Source organism: Cylas formicarius, unplaced genomic scaffold, assembly GCF_029955315.1.
Source record: "Cylas formicarius isolate icCylForm1 unplaced genomic scaffold, icCylForm1.1 PGA_scaffold_7__23_contigs__length_41026272, whole genome shotgun sequence".
Classification (NCBI taxonomy): Eukaryota; Metazoa; Arthropoda; class Insecta; order Coleoptera; family Brentidae; genus Cylas; species Cylas formicarius.
Genome location: NW_026844352.1, coordinates 35,166,700 through 35,181,926, shown reverse-complemented (window position 1 = coordinate 35,181,926; position 15,227 = coordinate 35,166,700).

Below are 15,227 nucleotides of genomic sequence, written 5' to 3'. Positions count from 1 at the left end.
GCCTGCAGAGTTATTTAATATTAACATTATATTTATAATTAATTAATGAATACTAGCGTTAATGGCACATTATGCAATAAGTGTGGTAAACGGCAAAGGTTTACCCAATGTGTTGCATACTATACTTTTTCTACACCCGTTAGTTTTTGGATACATTTTTGCAAAACAACAGGAATAAATTCACGGACACGATCGTCAGAATTGACAAGTTGAACTGAGGTGGCTTTTACTTGATAAAAATCCATTTAACAAAATAAATAAAAACTAAAAGTTCAGATTGTCAGGAAATTATATATATTCACATGACATTTGTTTTGTGAAAATCTGAACTTTTAGTTCTTATTTATTTTGAGAATTAAAACCATCCGATTGCTTCCAAAGGCGTGCGGTAATATCGTGGAAATGATCAAGTGGCTCGGATCTGTGGGACAGGAAAGTTACGTGGTAAAGTGAAAGAAGTTTTGCGTCTCTATTTGTTGTACTGATCCTATTATATTCTCCTCTTGCCAACTCCTGGTTAAAGAGATTATAATCCACTTATAAAATCACAACCATGTAAACAATTTGGCTTCCGTATTACCCCCCCCCCCCTCCTTCCCACGCCGACCAACAATTTTCCCACAGCAAAATCATCCCTTCGAAGCCGTATTTATCACATTAGAACGGGAACAATTAAATACCCACTCCTAGCTATTCACGAGAGTGTCGCTTACCACCATAGCTTTGCCTTCGGATCATCTAATAGCCGCTGTTGAAAATCATAATTCCCTCCAGGGGCTGTAATCAAAAGGGACACGCGACGTGTAAAAAACCGTTCGACCTCAGGATCAGGGTCGAACCAAGGAGGTAATCCGCTGCCCAAATCGTGTATATATCGACACGATGCAATTTCTACATGTATTTCTGGATATATTTTTTCATGAAAATATTGCAGCATACCTACTACCAAATTGAAATAAATTTGACAGATAAAATTGGCAGCAATTTGACTGAAAATAATTTAGAATTTGGGAAAATAAAAATGGTCCAAATCACGAAAGATGACAATTTAAAGTACAAATACTTATTTGCTACAAATTATTTTATGAAGGAAATCTAAACGGAAAAAATGTACAAGGAAGGGCTGGACAGGGTGGGCGAAATTACTCACTTTTAGAGGGAAACTTTCCGTTCTATAGAAGATAGACGAAAACTAATGTCGGTATCTGCAGCTCAATTATCATAAAACAAAATGGTAGAAGCGTCTCGGAGTTACGGGTGCTTTTGAAAAATGCGCATTTTAGAAAAATCGGTTTTTCTGATATACTAAATCAAAACTCGACGTACTAGCAACCAAATTCACAATCTGATAGCTACCTGTACGCAATTGTTTTCGGTATTATGGCTGCTCCATCCAAAGCCTATTTTTTCAGAGTGCTAGAAACGCGACTCCAATAAGGGTTGAGCAAAAAATCAAATATGTTATATTTTTAGAATGGTAATTTCAAGTACTTTTCAATGGTATCAAAATATACTGTAGGTAGAAAAATCGCTTTTTCGGTTGATAATTAAGAACAGAAAAGTTACAGCGATTTTTTGAAAATGCACGTTTTCCAAAATATTAAGATAACATTACATTACATTTTCGTCAATCTCATTTAGCAGGGGGAGTTTGCCTTTAAAAGTAACCAATTCCACCCCCTGTACAACCGTGCCCACCTAAACCATGCGATTAAAATGTTCAACACTAGAAACCACATTTATCAGGCGTAAAAGGTATAAAACGGCTTTTAAAAACAAAAATCTACCAAAATACTGCTTTTTAGTGGTCCAAGTAACTATAACGAACACTCTGCAATAAATAACCTCTAATATTCCGGAATACTACCCGTAATTTCCTTCCTCAAATGGTATTTACCACTTAGAAATGCGGTTTCCATTTAACGGTTATCTACAACTGACATCATCACCAGATCTCGTGTTACATTGAAACAGATGTTTATGGCCGCTATTTATCGCTCTCAATTGTCACACTTTTGGAATTGGAAATCAAAACTCAAAATTCGTGACTAAATATTTCTTAATGAAAGTCTCTGCAAATACTGGTACAACCTTGGTCTTTGGGCAATGTTAGACAAAGTTGGTTCTCTGCATTTGTGACAGTTTACGTGTTTTTCAGTAGAGATTACAAAATTAAACACATCACAATGTTATGGTGAATGCTCAGGATCTTGCTTTTAGTTAAGCCTTTTGTTTTTGCGTCTGCACAATAATATTTGAATCCTATTAAGCTAACCAAAAAATTGCCGGATCTGTCCCTGTACCAACGTTAAAAACTCATCGCAGTGAAGCCATGTGCAGAGAAGAAGAGCGGCATGCCGCATAGGGGTCACGCTTCTACCAACCACCCCAGTGTTTGCGTTTATGCGGGCTAAACGACATATTTTTCGAATCGGGGAAGCCACCCCGGATAAATTGTCAACCCTCCCCGGCAATTATCGTACAAATAAACCGGGTTGATAACCTGCGATGTTATCTAGCGAAGTAAGCATTTTTTTTGAATTTATTATCCTCTTAATTGTTATCAGCTATCTATCATCTACAAGAAAAAAAATCTTGGAGTGTTTTCCAGGCGCAGAGATAAATTTTTCTGTTTTTTCAGAAGAAAAATTACAGCGATGCTATCAAATACCCTACAGGCATTTTTATTTTTCGCTTCTTCGACCAGTTTTCAATTTTTTGCTTTTTAATTTTTCATTTCTAATTTAGATCTAAAAATACATACATATTGAAAGTTCGCATTGCACCATTGTGCAAGAATCATCTTGAATCAGTGTAGTTCGGAGGGGTGCATGATCAATTAAAATATGGGCAGCAGTAACTATGTGTTTTATTGTCGACGAATTTTAACGCCTTCTTGAATTATTCAAATCAAATAAATGCCTCACGGACGATTACGTCGCAAAGCTAAAAGCGAAAGTCTAGTAGAATTCGTAGGCGGGTGATGGAACCATTTTCCGCGTCCTCGGTGTTATGTAAAAACGACCGAAAAACGCGATGACGGAAATGTTGACACAAGTCGTTCGAATATTTACAAGGACCGCCACCAGATGGCGCGACTACGGACCCGTTGGTCGGATCATGTCAGCAATACACGGCCATTTTTTTCTTGTCCTTAACGTCGTTAAGGAACCAGTTTTGGGTCTATTTCTATATATTCGGACCCGGTTCGCTTATTCGACCTACGCAAATCCTAGAGTAAAGTAATATAAAGTAAAAATGTTCGATTTTTATGATCTTTAAATGTTTTATACTGTTTAACTATACAAGGTGACGCAATATTTTGGTAAAGTACTATATCTCGACATATTAGATTTTTAAGTATGTTGTCCTATTTTCTAGAACCAAAGAAAAGACATAAATAATAATTATAATAAAAAATTTTCAAGATGTATCGAGACTCTGTATATTTTCGTTTTAAGTTTATATATTTTATGAAATATTTACTGTGTCATCAAAAACAATTTTTGGAGCTTTTCTAAAAAAATCCACTAGAAGAATATTTTGTTTTTGATATGTGTTGACATGGCAATTATGATCCCGTGCCCAAATCGGCGCCAGGCTTCGAGAAGCAAGCCTATAAATCTGTTTGATAGATTACAGATATTGTACATTGCTGAGAATAAGGAAAAACAATATTAATTTCAACTGGTCGGGATCGATTCTTTATAGCAGCGTGCGCTTTAATTATTATTGGTTGTTTGATGAGACCTATTATTTACCTATCAAAAGTATCCGTTCCTTGTTGCGTCCATGATGGCGTGTTGCATTTTTATTATCTATCCTGCATCGGCGGTGTGTTATGTGAAAGTCCAAGGATTTTTCGAATCATATGTCACGATACCATTTCCTTATTTTTCCTGCGCCTAGGTCATGTATTATAATAAACGCCGACAACAAAAAAGTGTCCAGAGAATGCGGTTTTGTTGATTAGCATTTCGTTGGGAAGAACAAATATTGTTTCGCCTGGATGGGTGACACATCTATGTGTCTGTAGTATCTACGTGTACTTAACCTCACATTTAGGTTATTTTTCCGCGCCCGAGTCTGGTTTATAAATTACAAACAAAAATAAATAGATACAGTGCTTTGTTTGGTACTCCAACAATTTACGTATGTGATAGATGGGAAAATTTGAACTGTGGTCGCCAAATGACATTTAGCTGCACAGCGTTGCCAAACTGCTATATTTATTCGACTTACCAGGAAATTATACAACATAGCAAAATTATGGTTACATAAAACTGCCCGCATGTTTCATTAAAAACTCCAACATCTTCGATCCAAAAAAATTTAGTAATAATTTCACTTTTGAACAGAACGCATAAACCGTTGGGTCAAAAATGAAATAAAATTTTTGAAGATAGCGTTAGCCAGATACTTTTGCTTTTGGGATAAGAAACACCAAGTTTTTTGGTGGTAGTGTTTTATTTAATTACTGTAACAATGTAATAGTAATAACAATTTTATTTTAGGTGCATCAGTGGTTAGCGCTTCAAAATTATCATGAAAACGACCACTTATGATGGTAGTATGAGAGTATTGCTGATTATTAGCGTTAATCCTACTATAGATGAACGAAAATCAAATTCCACTGAGTTTTGTTCAATGTTACCGTCACAAATATCACGGTAAAAAGAGGCCCAATGCACAATAGTGGGAGTGCTATTAGGACCGAAACTAGAACCCAACAGGACGATTGGCGAAACGTCAGCAAGCTCGATTTATCAAAACCGACGCAGGAGTAATCGAGAAGATTTGTAAACAGTAGCTGTTGAATTGTTAGAAGGGGGTCATTACCAAAACCTATACATGTGTCGTCATAGCAGATTCAATAAAAGGAGGAGGACGATCTAAAAACTGGTAGTTGAATATTTGGCAACCGGGACAAAAAAAATGCTATAAGGAACCAATAACAATTTTTGTATCTACTAATTACGTAAATTGCAGAATTACCCTTTACTGATGATTGCAGACATTTTAAGACCTACTCCTTAACGTTTGAGTATACGGAACACATGGCTAATACTTAAAACAACAGTTTGCATGGATAATATCTTGGATGAATACAAAAACAAGTTTGAATTATAATGTTATAATATGAATATCGAATACATCATATTGGTTTGCAAAGATTAGTTTCTTTATATTTTTCCTAATTTGCAGTGTTTCTGGCATTCTTTACCCACTGATTATGGAACAGTCTGTCGGATTTTCTTTACCTCAAAAATCCTTAACTCGTCATAAAATGGTACTAATGTGGACATTATCAGCGGCTGGGCAATTATCGGTTCATATCATGTGGATGAAAAACATTATCTTTATTGCGTAGGTGGGTACTCAACATAGTTACTAATAATTTATCGCTTTTTTCGAAAACACATAAAAAAAATTACAATGTATACTTGAAATTGATATTGCATATACGAGGTGCTTCAAAAATTTGGTACAATGGATAACTAGGTTCCGATTTAGAGATAACCAGGGATCAAATGAAGGATGTTGTTTACCTACCAACCGAAATTGTGCTCCCTATGACAGAGAATATTGTTTTTTTATTTCTTCGTTACCAATAACCATACAACCTCAGGTTTTTGTTCTCGAAAAATTTAACGAGTTGTGCAACTATACACAAAACATTTCCGCGTTTCTTGGTCGAAACGTTGGTTGCGTAACCCGATAGTCGTATAAGACACACGCGTGTTCATAATCAAACCAGTCTGTCAAAAGTGAAATACGGCCGGTCCTCAAAAAAAAACTCAGGTCATTTCTCGAGAGAGCCACTTTTGTAACAAACAGGAAATCCTAGACCCATTACCATACACTTTTACTTTGAAATGTGGGCATCGATTTTTAAAATGCTAATATTGTACACGGAGCCGTAGTGCCGGCGACAAGCTATATTACAACGCTGCATTTTATTTCATTCTTTTGCAACAAATATTTCAAAAACGCTTTTGTTCATATTTTGGTAAACATGCTGAAAACAAACCATTTTTCGGCTGCCGCTTGTCACTTGTTAAAACCAAATTTGCCCACTAAAATATATTCTAACAACAAAAACAAAAAATGTCAAAAATGAGAATAACAGTCGCACAAATTTTCCCGAGAAAGATTTTTTTAGTCATTTTGAAAAAGAAATCTTTTCGAGTTTCTCCCGCCATGTTTAAAGCATCGAAGCTTTCACATTTAGAAATTAAATTATTAGTGACGAACATGCAAGTGAAATATGCGGCGTTCCAAAAGAAGTGTTAAAACTGTAATTGTTGCTGTTGCTAGTTTTGGTTAAGCTTTAAGCTTCCATTTGCTGATCTTAACCGATCTGTCGTTTGCATTATATTTATTTGGAATATTTAGGCACTCAAAAACAAAAACGATTTGGTTTCTTGAAAAGAACTAAAAAAAGTAGACGCTAATAAAAAAGTGTAAACGAATAAAATTACTTGTAATACAAAACATTTCATGTCGTGTCCAATTTTGTTTTACCTTTGTTTGCATTGCGAATAAAAACATTTTCCAAAATTGATGACATTTTCTCTTTGTGTATCCTTAGTCTTCGGATACCGATGTCGTCTTACACCGAAGGCCGGTATACCGCCGACTTTTAATTAAATTAAATCGTAACTAGTTTTTTGATAATTTCATCGAGCGGAACGGGGCAAACAGACGTGAATCATGTAAAGAATTTTAACGAATGAGAAGAAAAATGTCGGCAAGAAGCGACGCAATATATTTATCCCCCTTATAACAATCCCACCAGTTATTTAGATTTTATTCTTATAGTCGAGGCATTGGATTAAATTTTTTATCAGCAAACCCTGAATGTGGAATATGTAATTCGTTATTTCTTTCAAAATGCCGGGCTATAATACAAGTACAATATGCAAAAATAGTTCTTACATGCAGAAAGTACATAATATGCATCCGTTATTTGTAATATTACGTCTTGGGTGTCAATTCCAATGGAATAAACTAGACTACAATGGTGCCTAGTGCCAACAAACAAGCTTAGAACTTTTACCATCTGCGAACCAATAAATTCTATTTTTCTAAAAAATGATGTTGGTCTACTAGTATCTACTTTCAGCAGGTTATTTATTTAGCTCTACGTTCTGCTCGTTTCAACCTTAAGTTATAGGTAATCGATAACTCGCTGGAACAGCTGCAGATCTGGAACCTTATAAAAATGTCAGGGTTATTGAATATGAATGCCAAGCTCTCTTAGGTGCTTTGCATTACGAAGATCGTAACTATTGTCTTGTCTGTCAACTTTGGTCAATTGGTTGGTCATCTTCTTTACTTGTCAGCTAGCAGTGCCAGAATCATTTGTCCAGACCATGGATTATGCTGTTGTGTTTCATTGGTTGTGTTTATTGCTCATTTGCAAGATAACTCTCATCCCAATTGAAGAACGTAAGTCGCAGCTGTACATATTAAACGTTGTTTTTCAACCTTTTGCATACCGAACCACCTATCTCTTTCGCTCATATCTATATCTTAATGTTTTATAGGATTCTGTCAATAATTATTTTTGACTCCGCATCTTAGATAGCACGTTTATTATTATTATTAATTTTAGATCGTAATTTGCTCCGGAAGACCTTAGTTTTATACACCTACCTACCCGGACACCGGAAATATGATTTACCGTGCGCCCTAAACGATTTAGCAGGGCATGACCGTTGCTTTTCAGACGACACCTATTTGTTCGGTTCGACGATTTCCAAACAATTAGCGATGTGAGGTTTTTCAACAAACCTGATATGCTACGGTGCCCGTGTCGACATATTGCGCGTTTGGTAGATACTTTTATTCCGTACACTTACTACTAACTATATACTGCTAAAATGCTTCGTCGTTTTTGTTTATACAATCATACCTACATCTTAGTATCATCATCAAGGCATCCTCATCACATTAGCCGAAATACAATCTTAAAAATCCAGTTTCTGAATAATTCAATTTAACGCTATATTAGTTCGCTTAAATTAACGACACGCGTATTTTTTTTACGTCGATGGGTATTGGTAATGGTGGATCTAGGCGTAAAATATAGTTTTCTGACCCGCGACATCGTTATATGAATAATGAAACGTTCTCGCTGCATATGAGTGAAACGAGACAAAAGACACTTTGCATACGCGACGTTTCTTTTAGTTTTCGAAGGCGAACGGCTAAGCGAACAACCAGCGGCGTCTCACAACGCAATTTCAATATTTTTATCAATTTCAATTTATAGTAGTATCGTAGTATTTCCGATTCGATAAGGTATAATTGATGGAATCTGGCCAGAATAAAAGAAATAAGAGATTTTACTTACACATCCCTTGTTTTTTTCAGTAGCAGATAGTGAACTAAATTGGATTGAATTAATTTGTTTCCACAATACAAACAAGCTAAGTGTATTAAAATGTACACAAACAAAAACATATTTTAAAATTGTTTTCGACTGACTTTTTTAATTTTGAATTTTCGAGTATTTTAGGTCTTTGATATCGGTAGGTAACAACTTAAAAAATTTTATTGCCACTCAGTCAGGAAACGGAAATTTACTAGAAAAAAGTTCATTTTTGGTCAAAAAAATTGTTTTTTCAGTTTTTAATGAATAATAGAACAATACTCATCGATACGAATATGTTGTGTTTTTCGAAGTAATTTCAGAAAATAATCATGCATTTTCTAAGGCTTATTTCAGATTCTGGTTAACAGATGTCCCTTTTTGTTTCATTGATATTTTTGTAATTACACAGTCAAAAAAACCACTTGATATACAAAAGGTATCCAATACTTAACATTTCAAATCAAAATTCCAAAAAAAATAATTAATTGCCATCGAAGTGGAAGCTATACGATTTCAATCGCTATATTACATGGAAAATTTAAAGTAAGCAGTATAAAACAATATCACGCCAGTCAGTGCTTATAACATATTGTAAAATAAAACTCCATTTAGAATCGCAACAGTAATTTGCGAGATATGGGCGGCGTCTAAAAAATGTTTCATTCACATTAATTGTAATTCATGGTAATTTGTTAAACAATCGCCACCAGAGTTGTGAACTATACAACAAATTTTTTTGAATTAACTGGTTAAACGCTTAACCATAGGCGTTACATGGCCTGGTCTCAAATTATCAAAAACGGTTCCCAAACGTAATTTAAATTGGACTATTAATTAAAAACATTGTTGAACCAATTGAAATATTCATAAAAAAAATTCATTTGCTTGGTCCATAATTGTGTGGCGCCAAAGTGATCTACAAATATGATAAAATATGTGGTATTTAATATATTATAATGTACTACAATCACGTTCGTTACTAAAGATTTCAAGAAACATAAGAGATATCTGAAAAGGTATTTTTAACGCACATTTGTTTTAAATCGATTGCAGGTTAGTTCCTTTATATTAGTTATATTGAATAGAACACCCTAAATATATATCTGTAATTTTTCCTATAATTTGTAAAAAAAAGCTTGGTTAACAAATCAAGTTAATGATTTCGAAAATCATCTTAAACCAGGTTGATAAAACAAGTAACGGTTAGAGTGAATTGAATAAAATGGCATTAATATTTGTTTTCTAGTAGATATAACATTATCTTATTGAGAATTAAAAATTTGGGTAACTCAAAGATAAACATACTTTCTAAAAATAATGACAACGGAACATTTTAACAAACAAGTTAGTCATGACATTTTGGCCGAATGATTCTAGTATTCTTGGTGAAGAGAAGAAAAGAATAGATGACGTAGTAGAGCAGATAATTGCCAAACTAGCGAAAACACTTCGAACACTGGGAGGTTATCGGCGGTGCGTGCGGTATTTATACCCTGCGCCGGAGATGGTAACGGTTAAAATGCGTTAAAATGCTCCGCCCCCTCCCCTCCAAGACTCCCCAGGCATAAATACCGCCGGGGGCCGCGTCAGTCTGCATCCAACATTGGAGATGGAAGCACCTCAGAAGAAGCTAGCCGCTCGTGTTAGCCAAACGTCAGGAAGAAATTCCACTCAACGACGGCCATTAAGCCCGAACAAAAACACTTACAGTTCAATAATAGATTAATTGAGAACTACTACTACTGGGTACTTCTGCGCGAACCAAGGGTATTTTTAAAAAAGTAAAAGATAATAAATAATAAAATGTTATTTTGTTTTTAAATATCTTTTGACATCCTAAATAATAAATCTTCTCTTAATTTGGTAAATTCTGGATAATTAGACATTGATAACAGCATGTAAAGTGGAATTTTCTACAAAATCCAACTACCAACCAAAGTTCTTTAACCATAATTTGGGTTAGAATGATGATATTGAGATGCGGTTTTTACTGGGTTGTTTAAAAAAAATTAATATCGTTGCAATTATTCCTTTTTCAGAAAATTATTTTTTTGGCTATTATGTCACAAGATATCACCTGGTGTCCAAGGTAAGCAATAGCGATCGAGTCACGCATGGCAAGATTAATAGCCTAGAAAAAACCCTAAATAAAATTAAATGAAACTGTTCAAACACCCCTCCCCCCCCAATTTCCTTGCAGAGAAATACCAATAGGCATTAAGGAAAAAAGGTATGAATTTGTCTCCACTTTAAAATAGGTTAGGATTACACATTTTTGTAGAAAGCCGGTTTTGGAATTCAGAATAAAAGTTACGAACTCTGGTGGCCATTTCAGAAACTCAAAAATGTTTTTCAGCATTTTCTCTTAGCCGATTAACTAATTTTTTTTTCCAAATTTCTAGGACCGTCCGTTTCCCTGATATCGTACCTCGTTGCCTTTATTGGTACACCCGGAATATGTGCGGGACCATTATTTCAATTTACTTATTATTTATGAGAAATGTTGAATTAAATACATTTCGCCGGTCTTTCCTATCTGATTTTAATTGTTATTTTTTTCATGAGTCCGTAATTATCGAAATTACTAATTACATTTTATTACTGATTTGCTTTTTCAATCTGGAAGCTTGAAACGTCACGGAAACTTTCGTCTGCGTATTCCTATTACGTCGATACAAAGTAATAAATAATCACGTGGCACGACCGCAGATAAAAATAAAATGTTTGCTGTGGAGGTGTTATTCGTTTGGCCGTCCCGAAACAATTGAAGCAACCTGTAATGGCGGATTGAGTTTTATATGTGGAACTGCAAATGATAAGAACGATTACAGTACATGTCATGTCGGGTCAACGTACTGGCTTTAATATTTGCGCGCGAGCACTTACGAGAAATGTTTCCCAAATTTCTGGCGCGAATTCATTTTTTCGACGTTGCCGCAACAGAAATTCCCATTGACAAAAAAATCGGTTTTATTTTTTATTTGCACCCGTCAGTTATTTAAAAACTTTCGAGATATTAAAAATACTGCCAATACGGCAGAATGACGCGTTTTTTTTTGAAAATTAAAATAATTCAAATTGACGTGGGTCACCTCTCGCGATGAGTTTGAAAGACGTAATAGTTACAATGTAAAGAGAAGAATTAGAATTAATTTGCAGAAAACAGCATAATTGCGATTTTGACTGCTAATACATTGAGTTTTATTCATATAATTATTAGCCACTGTATTGCCCTATTACGGTAAAAAACTGATGCGCCGCAGGCGGCATTCATATTTTCATTTCACATTCACCCACTAACCTACACTTTGCGCCATTTTATTTCTAAATAGCGATTTCCTCACACTGCACTCGTTTTTCCAGAACATTTAATGAGATCTAGGTATATTTTGAGGAAATACTGGCGTAAAATGTTGCATCTAAACATATTAACGATCTGTCAGTGGTCATGCTGGTTGTTGAATATCGCAAGGTGGTTGGTTAATTTTCATGGCACGCATGCGCATGTCGAATGAACCTTCTCAATTTTGTTTTCATAATTGCTTCATAAGCTTAAGAAGAAAATGCCAAAACAAGTTACAAGAAATGAGTGTTTTTATGACCCGTTGAGAAGAATGCTGCAACTTACTCTTACTCTTAAAAAACCGTAAATACAAAACACACAGTATCAGAAAAGTGCATGACTTTTAACGCCAGACAAATGTTTGGCAAAAAGCGATCGATTATTTTAAATGTATTTGAAAAATAAAACTAAAATCTCTTGCGCCTTTACAGCTAAAATCACAGTTTTAGAACTACCTGTGCAGATAGACCGTGCAAAGTCGCACTTCTTCAAAGCTTCATTTTTTTGCAGAAGGCTCTATGAAAATATCAATACTTCTATTTTTTTGGAAATGCGATTTTAAGTTATTGTCATAGATTCAAAAAATATTGCACGGTATAAAACAATCAATTTTTCTTTTAATAACTTTTTAACTATTAGATTCAAAACTATCATATTTAAACCAATAATTTCTGCCTTGAGAACGTTTTCATAGAAACAGAAAATTTTCATAACAAAAAAGTTTATTTTAAATGAGCTTTTTGAAAAATAGTGACTCTGGCGCCCAAATATCGATATCAGTTTCCATCGATTTCTATTCAAAAGCCGAGTTTCCCTCGTAAAGTATTTAGGACGTCTGTTGCAAACTGTGCGTGTTTAAGTTTATGAATGATAAAAAAATAAAGAAATATCAAATGCCATATGGACTAAAAAATTGGGCTGTTTTTAAAAACGTGTATTTTTTAATCTTTCATCGCCCATTGCGTCTCGTTAATCTGAAATCGTTGGAGCGAATTAGCATATAAAGAAGATTTCATCGAAATAAAACCTTGAAATTTGAATTTCGAGAGGTCGCCGCATTATAGTATAAACGAAACGAACGGGTTAAATATTCGAACGGATCTAAAATATGTTAAACGCGCGGTGTTTCGTCAGCGGCCATTTTGGAAGTAATTTTTCCGCTGGGTTTAGGACTGTACAAATTTAACTTTGCTTGACGTATCGGACGAAAAGGAACATCGTCTCCATGAAGTGTAAAACAATAAAAAGCAAAATTACTTCCGATACGCGTCAATTTATATGCGTGTCGTTCATAGGCGTAGCTAAAATCAGATTAAATAAAGGAAAAGGAAACGTTGGTTGGGATCGGTTTTTCTTATATTTCAAAAAAAATTGTAAACAGATTTGTAATTTTTTTGGGTTGTTTTACTTCTTATTTTTCTTTGAAGGATTTTTGGCAGTTATTGGCAGTCGTTAAGTGGTTAAGTTATATAATGTCTTTATACACTACCACTGTTATTTTTATTTGCTTTAGTGTTCATATTTAGGAGGTAGTTAAGCCTTTCAAAATAATTTAATTGTTCTACGCGCTATGCTTTATATTTAATAATTTAAAAGAAGTGCCTGCTTTTATTGTATAATTTGGTATGTATAATGTATGGTAAATTGAAATATTATTTATTACCAGCTTTTCAGCGCCGGCTTTTTGACCCGTTAATTTTCGGCGACTTGTTAACTTTAAACCAAAAGTGCCAAGCAAAAATGTTGCATTTTCCTTCGGCGTTATTTAATCGCAATTCATTTCCATAAAATCCTTAATCCATTCTAATTGAATACAGCGTTGTGTAAATATGACATTTAACATCAGCGTCCCCTACTACTCCGGGTGGTGTCGCAACATCATTTATTATTTAACGTTTATTTATACTTACGTTTTGCTGAAGCAATGACTGCCTGCTTATCGTCCGCATTTAAGGTCACGCCAATTTGAGCTTTAAGATTACGTCGTTATTGTTTACATGTTTTTTTACCGTCAAGTTGTAACTAAACTTCTTTTGCCTTGAAAAACGTTTTAACAAGAAAATTCTAGATATCGAAATATACTTTTTGATATGTCAACTATTTAGAAAATTGAGGCAGTGTACAGCTGAAAATGGCTTAAAACACAAACACAACACAACATTCGGCTGTCAAAAGTGACAGCCTGATACAACCATAGGTAATATAGTAGCCCTACATTGATATTTTCGTAGAGAAGGGACTGATTTTACGCGCTTGCGTCTACATTTCACCCACTCAAGTGAACTTTTCTTCATTTTTTTTCTAAACTGCCAGCGCCATGTTGTTTGTTAAATGCCGCAAGGTAATTGGTTCGATTTTAAATCTCGCGCATGCGCATGTTGCATGGACCTTCTCAAAAAAAATTAAACCTGCTTCATAAGCTGTAAACTGAGCCTCTATATTTTTAGCAGCTCGTTCGACAACCACAGTTTACTCCAAGTGAGGCTATTAGTGTTTGTATTTTGCGGATGTTTTGCAAAGGAGCTAAATTGTGTTTTTGTTCTTGCGTTAAGTCAAGTCCATATTCGAAATCCGTTTTTGTTCCCTTCCATTACCACTTTGGCCGCGAGCGATATTTTTACCGCATTTGACGTGGAAAATAAAAGCAATTAATTCCCAACAATGGAAATGTATTTACTTTCAACTCGCGACCCCGGCTTCAGACGAAATAAACGACAAAACCGATCGGAATAATAATAAGTCCTCTGGTATTGAGGATGAATATTAAAAGTCGAGGCGCTTTGGAATGGACTTTTGTCTATCTCGCTACCATCGTCCCTATGCAGCTCTTTAATCAGGTAAGTTTAAAGAATGATTTGAGATATAATAGCGATTTCTGAAGAAAAAAGATAGAAAACTGATGGCTCGCCCTTTACAAATTAACCTCATACGAACACGAAAATAATTTTAACAAAAAAAATTTAACTTGGAGGTGGTTAATGTAAATCTTTCATTTTAAAATTAACTAAAGCATCATTTCATTCATTTTTAAACTGTCACTTGAAAGAAAAAGAGCAAAAAACGGGCAAACGTAAATTCTTCAAACACTGGACTCGCGTGAACGTGCAGCTGCGCAAAGTGGGTTGCATTTCTCACTAGAGAAATGCGGGTAGCCACCGCATACGCAATTATTAATATTATTTCCTCGCATAACTACAAAGCGCCTATTACCATTAATACGTTAATTCTGGGCGTGGATTTGTTGTTTACGAAAGTCGGTCTATACGAGCGCAATACCTACGTTTGACTTAAATAAATCGTTATTATCATACCCGAGTCGGTAATTTTTTCTGAACTACTCCAACTAGGGCAAGTTCAACCCAGTTGCCGAGTATATACGGTCTCCCAAAAAGGTGAACCCAAGCGGAAAAACCTGTTTTCTATACGTTTTTCATTAATTTATTAAATGAAACCGTCAACAGTTTTTCGTGTTGGTAATTTATTTTATCGAATCAATTATACGCT